We start from the raw sequence: 15,049 nt of genomic DNA, 5'->3' as shown, positions 1-15,049 counted from the left end.
CCGGAGAAAAGATGAGGATTAAGGATAAGCTGACCTGCTCCTCCTCAAATATTATATACATGATTACATGTAGGAGAGGAGGCCGAGTTTGTCCTTCCCATCCTCAATATATAGGAGAGACATGGAAGGAGGCTAAAGAAAGGCTGAGGGGTCACAGAGGCATCATTACACAGCCAGGAGTTCCCTTTCGTGCCCCTGGACACTCCTATGCAGATGTATCCTTCATTCCTATATAGAAGATCAGGTCCAAGGACAGCATGGTCGGGAAGATCAGGTCCAGGGATAGCATGGTCAGGAAGGTCGAGGAATCATACTTCATCCAGATTTTCAACTCAGTGAGATCAGGACTGAACAAGAAAACATAATGCTAATTGCAATCTTTTGAAAAATGAATAATGCGTATTACCAACAGTACGTTATAGTGTTGATCGAAATCATGTATTTGACCGTCAACTAGTCAATCCTTTCCAGTCATTCAATACTCTTCAAACGAGTAAGGTACGTTTTCTAGTTTTTTTCTTGTGTTTTTCATTTTATATGTTTTGACATTATTCATTTTAAAAATTCCGTATTGTAAAGGTTACACAATTTTCTTTTTCTTTTCTTCGTTTATTCAAGTTGTTTTGCTTGTATTATTTATTCTATATATTCTATTTTTATGTTTTTGCTTATATTTGTAATTCAAGTGATAGAGAGTAGGATTGGGATTTGTTTAAAAACGATCTAAAGATCATAATTGTGGACCATCTTTTATCAAATTTTGCCAATTATAAGAGGAAAACAGGAAGACCCTTGCTGGCAAACAAGGACAGAGGGACTTCAATCAGAAAAAGACTATTATGGATTATGGACAGACAAAATATTGTCAAGTACTGCCAGGAACTACTTACTACTTAGGACCTACGATACTGGATGACTTATAAAAAGCTGCAGTAGACTGTAATATGTTTATTTATTTATCTATGGTAATATTTGACTTCATACATACAAAGTGAATATGACATTATAAGACATATAAAAGAACAGAAATTTGTTGCCGCTTCGCGCCATGTTCAATTGATTTACTCATGTCATTCATTTTAAAGGTTTTGGAAGTAAATTTTTTTAAACACAAAAACAATAATTTGGTATATTATTGAGCACAATTAAAAAATACTGTTTTTTATTTCAAATCATGAAAACAGCGCTTTTTTGATTTTTTTTTGTCGATAAGGGGGCTAGCCCACTTGTACACCCCACTGCAGCCCCTCAAAATTAAATTTCGACCCCCCCCTCAGAAAAGTTCTAGTTGCGCCACTGAAACAGACCCTTTTTAAGTGATTTAACAGTTACTAGTAAAACTATTTCGATTTCGATTTTCGGCAAAATTTTCTCGTCAAATTAAAGTTAATTTCACAAACATCTTTAAGATCTAAGTACAGAAACATATAATACAGATTTAGTTATATTACATGTGCTGCATTGTATTGCATTGTACTGCATTGTACATACATCTTTTGTAAATTAAACACTTTTGAAATCAAAAATCTTATTTACTTATTTACTTATTCACTTATTCACTTATTTACTTATTTACTTATTTACTTATTTACTTATTTACATATTCAATTCAGTTTCACAAATTTTTACCTTGTATTCCCTTCTCATACTTCTAGTCCATCAAAGAATTGAAAAAATGCTTTGGAATAAAATTTACTCAGAAATAGAACTTATTTAATAGTTTAAGTAAAAAGTTGGAAATAAAAAAAATGTTTAATTCTTTAAATGTGTTGAAAATAATCTAATATCAGATGAAAAGAATCTCAAATATGAAGGATTCATCTAAAAGTTTTCTTTAAATGTGAATTGAAACGGATCAAAGAATTTTTATTAAAACTCGAGAAAACAGAAATTGTGGAGTCAAATTGAAAAATATTTAAAACATAAAGAAATATTGTCGCCGTAAGTTATGTTTGAAGCACGGGAAGCCGTAGTACATTTAAATTTCCGAGCCGGGTCAACCTTTCCAGTCCCAGTTTGTACTGTACCTAGCTCTATGGACAGGACTAGCCGGTGCAACAAGGTTGGCCCGGTCAGACTTTTGCTTCATAAAGGTTGAATTTACTTTCACTAAAGGGGCAGATTTGCGTGGAATGTCTTTGCAATATGCTCAAACTTTGAAATTTCAAAGGTTTACAAAGGAAAATTAAAGTTTTAGCAAGTATTTATAGCATAGCCATTGGCCATTGGCCTTCCATGTCCCTCGGTGTTTTGTTTATTTACTAAGCATCTAAAAAATCCTGTGTAAACTAAAATATGCAAGATCTCAAGCAAGAATCAAACATGATTTGGTCAATTACTCCAATCAAACTGAAGCTAGGGACAAGAACATTTCAGTTTTGAAAAGTACATGTCAAACTCCAAGCATTCAAATATTATTTGTCCTGGGGGAGGGGGAAATTTTTTTGTCCCCCCCCCAAATGGTGAGTTTTGCCCCCCCCCCCTCCTGGCCTTATATTAAGTCAACTACATGTCTCCTATGTATAGCCCATTGTAGCCCCAATTCAAGGACTATATATAATAAAGTATTCCTCTGTATAGTTCTGTATTACTTTCTGAAGTCCTGAGTAGTCTACTGATGACTATCATTAGTCTTCCGTCCTCATTATTCTCCCTTACGTAATCTCCCCCCGACTTTTATGGGGGTTGCGGGAAGACATGCTAAACAATTGCATATACGGAGCATATAGCTATTGTTTATCAAATAGGTGGGGGGAGAGATAAAAGGGAAATACTAAGTAAAATTTAAAAATAAATGGCGCAAAGCGCCAAGAAAATGTTCAACTGTACTTTTTAAAGAGGACATCCCAGGGGGGGGCAAGAGGACTACTGCCCCCTCCCTTGTTTTCGCTCCTGCCCATTAATTGTAGACTTTCGTGTGTTTACCCAAAAAATTGACTTTTAGTTTAGCTAACGGTTTGTTACCGTTCATCAACGATTTCTATTTTTACAGGTGCTAACGGTAGATATTCCTAATGTTCGTTAACTTTTCTTCAGCTCGTTAACGAAAGCCGTACTACTATCTAATAAAAGGTTATGGATTTAAATTTACGAAAATATGTAAGTCGACATTCAAAAACATTAAAGATCAATAGATAAAAAAAATGAAATGTTTTTCATGCTATTTAAAATATTAAAATAATTTTGCTGTTATTTTGAAACTGCATCCATCCATTCATTTTTAAAAATCGAATTCTACAATAAGAAAACTTTATGAAGAAAATATCCAGCAACCCTAAGCCCTCACATGTTTAATGTTTCTATAATTTGACAAAGAGACTTGGAAAACTTTTAATTTTCTCCTAAACTCGAGATTAAATTAGTTTAATTGGTCGGAAAAAAGTAATAAACGCATTAGATTTTCAGATATATATATATAGCGTTTAGACATTAATGTTAAATACAAGAAATAAAACACAGTAAAAAGTAATGCGTATACAAAATTAAATTGTTTAAATTTATTTCGTATTATTGTACAGCTCTTTAAAATTACACGTATAATTACAACATACAGCAGTACGGCACAGAATAAACATTAAAATTTACAAGTTTTGATCTTCAATAATTATTTGTTGTATTACATGCACATATACTCTAATGAAAACAAATATTAAGAGATTTAATTAATTCAGGAATCTTATCATCTTTCTATAACATCTTACAATATATGTAAAAGAAAAACTTGAATAAAAGAATCGTTTAAAACGATTGGTTCAACCCATGGAAAAGTGATTGATAACATAATAACTAATATGGATTGATAACATAATAACTAATATGGATTGATAACAAATCAATTATAAGTAGAAATAATTGATAAAAAATCTATCATAAGATTGGTAACAAATCAGCTGTAAGTAGTAAGGGTTGATAACAAATCAATTGTAAGTAGAAATTATTGATAACAAATCAACTACAACTAATAGATATAGATAACAAATCAATTGTAAGAAGTAAGGATTGATAACAAATCATTTATAAGTAGTAAGAATTGATAACAAATCAATTATAAGAAGTTAGGATTGATAACAAATCAGTTATAACTATAAAGGATAACAAATCAATAACAACTGGTAATTATTGATAACAAATCAAAAATAACTGGTAAATATTGATAAAAATCAATTATTTTATCAATCAACTATTTTATATATATGACAAATCAAATTTAAGCAGTAAGGATTGATAACAAATCAGTTATAACTAAAGAGGATTCATAGCAAATCAATTTTAACTGGTAAAGATTGATAACAAATCAATTACAACTAATATAGATAGATAACAAATCAATTGTAAGTAGTAAGGAGTGATAACAAATCAAATATAATTAGTAAAGATTGATAGCAAATCAGCTGTAAGTAGTAAGGATTGATAACAAATCGATTGTAAGTAGAAATTATTTATAATAAATCAATTACAACTAATATAGATAGATAACAAATCAATTGTAAGAAGTAAGGATTGATAACAAATAACTTTGAAGTAGTAAGAATTGATAACAAATCAATTATAATTAGTAAAGATTAATAACAAATCAATTATAATTCTAAGTAGAAATGATTGATAACAAATCAGTTATAAGTAGTATGGATTGATAACAAATTAGTTATAAAAAATATGGATGGATGACAAATCAATTTTAAGTAGTAAGGATTGATAACAAATCAATTATAAGAAATATGAGTTGATAACAAATAAAGTAGCTGTAAGTAGTAAGAATTGATAACAAATCAATTATAAGAAATAGGAATTGATAAAATAAAGTAGCTGTAAGTAGTAAGAATTGATAACAAATCAATTATAAGAAATAGGAATTGATAACAAATAAAGTAGCTGTAAGTAGTAAGAATTGATAACAAATCAATTATAAGAAATAGGAATTGATAACAAATAAAGTAGCTGTAAGTAGTAAGGGATTGAATGACAAATCAATTAAAAGAATGATAAAATTCGAACCAAAATTCAATTTCATTTTTTTGCGAACACTTCCTTTTAAAATAAATTTATATTACGAATATTTGCTCGCTCAAAAGTATTAAACCATGACTTGTTGTACTCTGGTTTTAAAAGTTTAGAACAGTTTTGATATGTTTTATTTTTACAATTATTCCAAGGTGTATTTTGGTGGTTTTTATATAAAAACAAACAATACATTTATGATACATTAACATTTATAAAAATAGTCTTTGGCAATTTTTTTAAACTTTGAAAAAACGTTCAAAGTTTTGGATTTTGTCACATAATGTTTAGTTATATAGGGTTTCTCACAAAAGGTTCCAATTTATAAGTAAATCTTTTACTAAAGGTTCAGATTTATGGAAAAGGAATTGAGTTCTTTCCCCAAAAAAAATTTTCTAATTCTTAGATCCTGCCACCTGATGGTGTAAAACCTTTGATATTTCACATTTTGAAATTATTTGATCTAACAGAATTTATAGAATAAGATATCAAAGGTCTACGACATCGGGTTGCAAATATATTGGGAATAGAAAATAAAACTTTGTGGCAATCTAATCCCCGTAATCGGGTTCCAAAGATATATTGAAAATTAGTTCTATGTTTACGACAGATTGATATCCACTGGTAAATGTCTCTCACGAAAGGTTCAAATATTTAATTCATGTAGAAGAGAGGGATACAAGGTCTTGGTTGAAAACAATCACATCCTCCCTTCACTATTTATAAAAATAAACAATTGTACATTTTTTTCCGGGGGGGGGGGGTTAATGGATTTATTTAAGATAGTTAGAGGGATGCCATAAAGAGTAATGGGAATTTATCTGCACTTTTATCTCACTCAGCTCAAAGTGAATTGAGAGCAAAGGGAGATAGGTACCATTTTTAATCTTAATCTGGCAGCATTTTGTTAATCAATATTAAACAAATTAATTATGAAAAAGCAAATATCTTTAAAATTATAAATCGGGTATTTTTCTAAAACTCAAATTTTTTTTTTATGCTATTATTATCTAGGATTTTGTAATCAAGAAGGTTGAGATATACAGCTGACACAACCCTGGCTGTTACTATTCTCCATCTTTTGTTGAGAAAACCTGTTCTTGAAGCAAGTGTACGGCATACAGTACACTAAACAGTGTACAGTTGAGTTGATCTTGAGAACATCATTTTCAGATTAATCTTTAAGAATTGTAGACTCATGGTAAACCTCCTAAACAATACAAATTTTAAGCCAAGTTGTTTATTAAACTATTCAGATATTACAAGTTATGATTGTCAAATTCAATTCGGCGCATTCCTATGTAGTTAATGTATCATTATCTTTTATTTTTTTTTATATACAATGTATTTTGGATGTTTAAAGTTAGAAATGTCAAAGGTTTACACTATCAGAGTATCATATGTAGAGATTAGAATATTAGAGTTTCTGTCCAGTCCTGTTACAATTACTGTGCTTTATAAAAGATTAACTTTTTTTCTTTCTAAATTTGTTTATCCTGTCGTGAAGATTAAGTCTTGATAAACAAGCACTAGTGATTACCTATAGGACTAGGAGACATGTTCGTTAATCCTTTAATTATAGAACTGTCAATACCCTGTACATAATATGTATAGATCTTTTTATGTAAGCTCAAAACAAGTTTATTTATTTTTTGGCTTGACACGGCCATATGATTTGTGTATATTTTTATTCTCATATATATAGTGCTAAACTCAGAATGAATAAAAATGGCTGTGAATGGTGGGTTGAAATTTGGCTTCTAAAGGTAAAAATGGGGTTGAAAGTGAAGACTTAATACCATCTGAGTCCCCTCCAATTTAAAGGGACTGTAAGCGTATATTTAAGTGACCCTCCATACAAAGATGTCAATACCCGGTCGATTCACCTCGGTGGTACCCTTTAAAAGCTTTGTCTGATCAGCTATGAATTAGATATATATATGTTTACAATTTTGTAAACTGATTATTTTCAACTGAAGTTTCTTAATGAATTTTTACTGCAGCAAAACATATAGGAATTATCAGAATTAAACCACTTTTAACATAGAAACACGACAATATCTTCCACATAATTGATCAGAAAAGGGTTCCAAGGGTGCTGTTGTGAAACTGACATTGCCAAGAATGTAAGGCAAGGAAAGTCAATTGCGGTTGTGTGCACTCTGTGTACATATTGAAACCAACGATAATATATATATAGATATGCAGGCAGTGAGCGTACTGTCAAATGACCTTACTGCCTGTTAATTGAACTGCCTCAATAGGAATGTTATGCAACGAACTTCATGTAATGCATGAGAACTTCCTTATAGAAAGATAAATCATCCTGCGAGGAAGTGTGACATTCAACTCTACATCTTAAATTCAGGGGGAAATTTTTCTAAATCGCGATCTTTTAAAATGTCAATTTTGAAGAAAACTGGGTTGGGTTAAAATCCCCCTGCATTTTGCAAACTATATTTTCTAATTTGGATTAAAACTTGGACCGAACCTAATTCTATTTATAAATGACAAAAGTGTAAATTGTATTGATGTCTCGAGAGATCTAATCTCATCCTTATTAATCTTATCCCATTATTAATACACCTTTTATCTTTTTATAAGTCTACAAATCGAGTCCCTCAATGATTTAACAGCCCTTTGTTGAATTATTTAATCCCAAACCATGGTTTGTCATAAATTTGTAAATATCAAATATCAAACTATTTAAAAGATTATTAAAAATCTTAATAACATACAAATACAAGGTGTCCATTTAGTCTTTTTTTGAATTTTTCATATTGTTGTATATCTTAGTCGCTGAACTTTGAGTGTTTTGTGATAAACACAGAAAATCTGAAAAGGAGCAGAGTCTTTGCCACAAACTCAGATTTTCTAAACCCTATGTCGTAGACCTTAGATATTTTTAACTAAATTTTGTAAGATAACAAATCTAAGTTTTTTAGGTTGGGAAGATTAGAAAATTTTAGTCTGTAGCAAAGACTTAATTCCTTTCAGGCTCTATCCCAATATGAAGGTTGTCCAGGCAGCCAACATTAGTTGGATCTATTTACAATGGGGACTGGGAGGCATTTCAGGTACTCAATTGTTTACAGGGATAGTGGACTTATTTTTATGATAATTTAATTATCAAGTGGCATGTCTGATTCACAATGGTTCCCTTTAAACCTTTTGCTGCTCATGAATGAGATAGATATACTTATTTTTTTAGCTAGAACATTTTAAAAATATTGACCCGACAAAGCTAGGATTGACTTTGCTCCGCTTGCTTCAGCATCACAAACACATAAGATGGTTCTCGCTGTAGAAGGTTTGAAGCCAGCAAAAAAAAAATCCAAAGATGGGAAAACATGAAATGAAGCCATTTAAAAATTGTCAAGATTCAAAGAACAACCAGTAATATTAAAATGTTTTTATTATAAATATAAAATTAAGGATGAAAGTAAGAAAATACTTATGGTCTTTCATTTATTTTCAATTTCAGAAAAAATCCTTGGTCTTTTATTTATTTGTAAACATTATGTTTAAGGGTTCATGATTAAATGAAACCCTGGTTTCCGGAATTCCATTTTCTGAACTAGGTCTTTAACATCTAATATAATCTTGGAAATGCTAAAAAAAGAAGTTAGAAAAAATAGAATAAGATGGTACAAGCGTGAATTGAAGATCTTATATAATTTGTCCTTGTTGGGAGAATTGGGTAACTCAGTACTTTTCCATAATAGACACGGTAAAAAAAATTCTCAAACCAAAATCAGAATTAATTTGACGTCACTAAATTGTTAAATTAAGATATTCTTAAAATTAAGCTAAGTTTGGTGACGAGACGATCCTATCCTTTCAACATAATATTTGACAAGGATAATTAGTTTCAAGAATCAAATATTTTTGGAAAATTTTCAGAGACTAAAATGCGTTCATTTTCAGGGGTTAATTCTTGTATAAAAGATTGTGACTAGTACAGATGTGGCTCAAAAATGTCTCATTATTGTAACGGGTCAAAGAATTCATCTTAAAGGGATTGTCGGCGTAATTTCAAATGACTTTCAATTAAAGAGATATCTGACAGATTCAACCCACAATCTGATTAACGATGAGGATTTTTATTGAATGCCCTTGAATAAAACCGCGAGTCACTTTTAGAAATATAATCTGCAATTAAAGTTTATAATTATTCAGAGAGAAAACAAGAATATCTCTTCTAAAGGATTTAAGGGTACCATTGTGAATCGTTCATGTAATTCTTTCAATGAAGGAAATTTCGTTGACAGTCCCTTTGAGATGAATTTGTGTGGAACAGAGATTATTATCACGTTGTAATATAAGGGATTATTATCACCTTGTAATATAAGGAATTATTATCACCTTGTAATCTCAGGGATTATTATCACCTTGTAATCTAAGGGATTATTATCACCTTGTAATCTAAGGAATTATTATCACCTTGTAATCTCAGGGATTATTATCACCTTGTAATCTAAGGGATTATTATCACCTTTTAATCTAAGGAATTATTAAAATCTTGTAATCTAAGGAATTATTATCACCTTGTAATCTAAGGAATTATTAAAATCTTGTAATCTAAGGAATTATTATCACCTTGTAATAAAAGGAATTATTAAAATCTTGTAATCTAAGGAATTATTATCACCTTGTAATATAAGGAATTATTATAATCTTGTAATCTAAGGAATTATTATCACCTTGTAATATAAGGAATTATTATCACCTTGTAATCTAAGGAATTATTATCACCTTGTAATCTAAGGGATTATTATCACCTTGTAATATAAGGAATTATTATCACCTTGTAATCTAAGGTATTATTATCACCTTGCAATCTAAGGGATTATTATCACCTTGTAATCTAAGGAATATTATCACCTTGTAATCTAAGGGATTATTATCACCTTGTAATCTAAGGGATTATTATCACCTTGTAATCTAAGGGATTATTATCACCTTGTAATCTGGATGGTGGGTGGCATCTTTCACCATATCCTTCAGCAGAAAATACCTATCAATTTAGAAACTATAATTTTACAATTATACAAAAATGAAAAAGAAAACAAAATATATAAATGGTAAGTATACTGCAGTTTTCATTAATTTTTTATATGTTTCATGTCAGGAAAAGGTTTAGTACATCAAAATATATATTGGACTTCTTCAACTTTACAGTATTTCAGTTTTTAAATGTTAAAAAAACCATTTAGTAAAAAGGGAAATAACTTTTGGAATGCTGCCTCTTTAGAAGTTGACTGTAGGGTACCCCCCCTCCCCTTGAAACGATTTCGAACCCCGGATTAAAAAAAATTTGTTATTCGCCTTGCAAATATTCTTACCTTGGCAGAATAGGGTAGATTTTACTGTCCTTAAACTCAGTCTAAATTAAAAAATTTTTTTAATTAATTTCTACAAATAAATGTCATATTTGTTTTTTGTTTTCTATTTAAAGTTGTTCTCGTGCCTCCCCGGGGACAGCTGTTTCATTTTAAACAGACATTTAAAAGTTAATAAGAACTGTGTCATAAATATTTAAAAAAAATAATTTTTATAATTTCCCCATTTCAGACACCCTTAGAAATATAATTTACCAAACACACTGCACTGCAGTCCTTTATTATCATACAGGGAAATTTTCATTTTTCTAAATATCCCAGGAAATGAAATTTTTGACATGGGTTCTTTGGGATTTCTAAATTTCAAAGTTGAGACATTTAAAATTTTCTTTTTATAAAATCGGCTCGATCAGTTCATCTGTTTTTACGTTGATTGAATACCCAGCCAGCCAACTCAAACCATACAGATTACAGGCAGACAGAACAAGTTTTTGTATAGATACGTGATATGTTTTAACTATAATTAATTTTCTTTTTTTGCTCGTGTGCACAGCGAGAGAAACTTGAACCAGTTCCTTGCATGTTTAGTTTGAGAGTCACTCTCTGCTAAAACTAGCTTTTCTTTTGGTCATTGTATTACTGATAACTGCAGTTTAGTTTAGGGTGGAGTGGAAAGAAATATTCTAATTTTTAAAAGCACGAAAATTGTTTTTCTTTTCAAGAATACGTAATGGAAGCTTTTTAATTTTTAATCCTCTGAAGAATGCGCCAAAAATACTTAGGTTAAACTTTAAATTTCAAAGTGTACTCTAAACCTCGTATTTACATTTAAACTTCTAAAAAAAATCCTTGAAAAATATTTTACATTAAAATTTTTTTCCTATCATTTAACACATCATTCTAGGTTTTAATTGAGATTAAACTTTTTGACTTTTGAGAAATCTTTAAGTAAATAAGAAAATTACACAAATGACTTTTTCTTTTCTTCAGATTTCAATTTAAACTTTATGCTTAAAATAAAATTTGTCGGCTCGTAAAAAATACCTTTTAAGCTTTGTTTAAGCTAGCTAGATGGTTAAGATAGTTTATACAGACCTCTGGCTAACCAGAGCAAAATACATTCGGTTTCTTCTATTTTAATTTAATCACGTGTTCGTCTATAGTTCAATAATCTTAAAACTTACGGAGTTGTATTTTTGTACTTTTTCGTTTAAAACGCGTATGTCGACAAAAAAAGAGATAAGGCGAAAAGATGATGTTTAACAGGTCAAATTGTAATCAAAGGTCACTGTTCTCTAGGATAAAGACTAAACCGTTAAAAAAAAGAGATGAGGCGAAAAGATGATGTTTAACAGGTCAAATTGTAATCAAAAGTCACCGTTCTCTAGGATAAAGACTAAACCGTTAAATCCAATAATGACTAGTTTTAAATCGTCTTTTAATCTACCAGGTATTTTTACGTGAACGCACGGTAATGGCTGGTGGTATGTATATTCATAAAAAAGTTCAAAATGTTAAATGGATATATATATATTAAAAAATTCAGGTAGGTTTCCTTTTGTTAAAAAAAGAATTAAAATTGTGTAAATATTTTATATCTATGTGGATTGTGGGTTCATGAAGACTTCATTAAATATTCAACATTTATTAAAGTTCTAAATCAAAGACATTTTTTAAATTGTCTACACATTACCATGCTTATTGCAATACCTTGTAATTTAAAGGGACTGTAAGCGTAATTTCAAGTGATCATCCATGCAAAGATGGCAATGCCCGATTTACAATGTACCCTTAAAACATTTATCTGATCAAATGCGGAAGATTATATCCGTCGTTTTCCTGATTCAAAAAGAGTTCATTTCTGAAAACTCCATCGATTCTTAGAAGCAAAAAGAAGTCACTTTCGCAGAGAATCCGGAAATGAAAACAAAAGCTTAAATTAATAAAAAATGGATATCTCTTACTTGATCAGACATAGCTTTTAAAGGTTAATCGTGAATTAACATCCTTGCTCGGAGGATTACTTAAAATTAGGATTACAGTTCCTTTACGAGTATATTATCATTTAATTCCTTTAACCCCTTACACCATGGACTGAGATAAAAGAATCTTTTCAACCTGTATCCGAATTTAATAAATTTAAGCCACGTCTCAAATCTCCCAAAAACCGGTTTTAATTGACCGCCGGCTTAAATCTTGAAAAATTTTATACAAATTTAAGCGGAACCAACCATATTTGAGCTGTGGCTTAAATTTAAACCGCGGCTCAAATTTCTTAAATTCGGCCTCTGATGTTTAAGTCTTCGATAATTCAAACTTAGATTATCTGATCGAACAGAATTCATAATTTGAAATATCTGAGGTGTAGAGATTGGGTTGCAAAGTATAGGGATTCTAAAAATAGAGTGTGTGGCAAAGGACTTGAGTCTTTGTAACAAACTCTGATTTGCTTATACCTATATTTTTTCCACCTGATGGTGTAAACCTTTGATTTTTCAAACTTAGATTTTTTAATCTAACAGAATTCGTAGTTTGAAATATCTCAGGTCTACGGCATTGGATTACAAAGATATAGAGATTAGAAAATCATAGTTTGTGACAAAGACTCAATTCCTTTATTAAGAGATTATTTAGAATGACATCACACATATTAAAAAATCTCCGAAGTTTGTAAAACTAGAAGTCGCCATTTTGTTCCAATTTCTATCGAAACTATTCTTCGAGGGGAGGAAGGCCAGCCACAACAATTTCTCATCCTAGCCACATTCTCCTCATTTTCTCGTCCGAGCCACTTCACAATCCTTATCCTTTGATTATTATGTGTTTTAAAGTTTCCCATTATCGAAGATAAAACTATTTTTTTAAATCTGGCCAATGCAATTATCACTTCATGATGGAATCTTCAAACCCATGAGAATTATATAAAATTTTATTTCGGTAAAACTTAAATCTCTTCTTCCTCCGCAATGGCTAACGTTATAAAATAAAAATATAAATATATAAAATAAATAAAAACATTTGGCATACCTCTGCCTATCATTTTCCCCGTGGAATCATCAGGAAAAATTCTATGGTTTTCACTATAGTTAACAAAAAAGATTGAAGTTCTATAAACTCGGAATTATATGCGGCATTCTTCACCAGGAATACCTGAAAATGCGCGTAAAAGAGTTGAAGATTTTTAAGGACATTAATCTTGAAAACTTTAATTCAATTGAAACTTTTTTTTTGATTTACAAAATTTCGATATATCAGTAATGCCCAAACGTGGCCCAATTCTTAAAAAATTGTCTTATCTGGGAGGATTAGACAACTGAAAAAAATAATATTGAAAAAAGAGGATTTTGAGGTGGCTCGGACGAGAAAATGAAGAGAATGTGGCTCGGACGAGAAATTATTGTGATTGGCCTTCCTCCCCTCCCTCTTCTAATCTACGAACTTTGTCTTCAATATCTATAAATCATATTTGAGAGACGTTTTTCAATTTCAACTCTTTATTGATTTTATCACTCTGTCCTGAGGACATGACAAAAACACTCTTTTTTCGTTTCTCTTTGAAGCAGCACACATGATTTATATAAATATTTATACCTAATTCTGATTTATTGTTGGGATTTAATTCTTAATTATGTATTCTAAGCATATTAAAAAAGGAACTTAAAGGGTCTGTCGACCTAATTTCAAGTGGTCCTTCATTTAAAGAGATATACATGCTCTTTTAAACCTTGGTCAGGGCAGGTATGACAAAATTATTCTTGTTTTTTTATCTGAAAATAATTGATAATTTTGTGGTTTCTCCATAACAATAAGTTTCGGATCTATGCAGCGGTTTAAAAAAATAGATCAATCATTCAACTATTTCCTAATTAATTGGTTAGTTCCATTCAAACTCAGTCTTAAAGTATTTTAAAATTTTCTTTAATTTAGCTTACGACAGGGTGACATTTTTGTAGATATCATCCAGAGGTCGAATTAAAAGAATTTGAGCCGCATCTCAAATCCGCCAAAAGCCGGTTTTAATTGAGCGCCGGCTTTAATATTGAAACATTGAACACAATTTTAAGTGAAAGCAACCATATTTGACCCGCGGCTCAAATTCTTTAAATTATTTATGTTAATACTTTAAGAATGTATGCACCAGAAAAATTGGATTTTCTTCTATTTTTCGTTTTCCATAAATTTTTTTAATTTCCAACCTTAAAATCTTTATAAATGTATAACAGTGTAAATGTACACAAAACATTATAAAACAATATAGGTAATCAATATTAGAACATCAAGACACGAAACTTCAACAGAAACTCTAAATAAATATATACAAACCCTCAAGCTACGGACAATGTTTCTGAGCGCGAGGTACTTCTTGATCAGCTTGTAGAGGTCATTCACGAGGTTCATGTTCATCTCATTCAACTCCTTCGAGGTCTCGCCTGAAATATTGGAATAGTTTTCATCATATTTTACAAAATCTTAACAGAGTCTAGAAATACAAATAAAGGTTTAGGTCCTCCCTCTGTATAGAAATATAGGTTTAGTTCCTCTCTCTGTATAGAAATATAGGGTTAGGTCCCTTCTCTCTGCATAGAAATATAGGTTTAGGTTCTCTCTCTGTATGTAAATTTAGGTTTAGGTCCTCTCTCTGTATAGAAATATAGGTTTAGGTCCTCTCTCTATATAGAAATNATTAAGGGTTTCACTGTATGATACCG

General features: G+C 30.5%; 1 long non-coding RNA gene across 1 annotated transcript; it reads right to left on the bottom strand.

Annotated features, from left to right (window-relative positions):
- Positions 1 to 5,484: 5,484 nt before the first annotated feature.
- LOC111699725 (uncharacterized) lies at positions 5,485 to 14,766 on the bottom strand. The gene is made up of 4 exons (XR_002764804.1): positions 14,664 to 14,766; positions 10,344 to 10,384; positions 9,961 to 10,015; positions 5,485 to 6,208 (listed from the first exon to the last, which is right to left on the bottom strand). It is a non-coding gene; the product is annotated as an uncharacterized LOC111699725 (long non-coding RNA).
- Between the last annotated feature and the right edge of the window lie 283 nt (positions 14,767 to 15,049).

This window comes from Eurytemora carolleeae, unplaced genomic scaffold (assembly GCF_000591075.1).
Source record: "Eurytemora carolleeae unplaced genomic scaffold, Eaff_2.0 scaffold47, whole genome shotgun sequence".
NCBI lineage: Eukaryota > Metazoa > Arthropoda > Copepoda > Calanoida > Temoridae > Eurytemora > Eurytemora carolleeae.
This window is presented reverse-complemented; position numbering and strand designations above follow the sequence as displayed.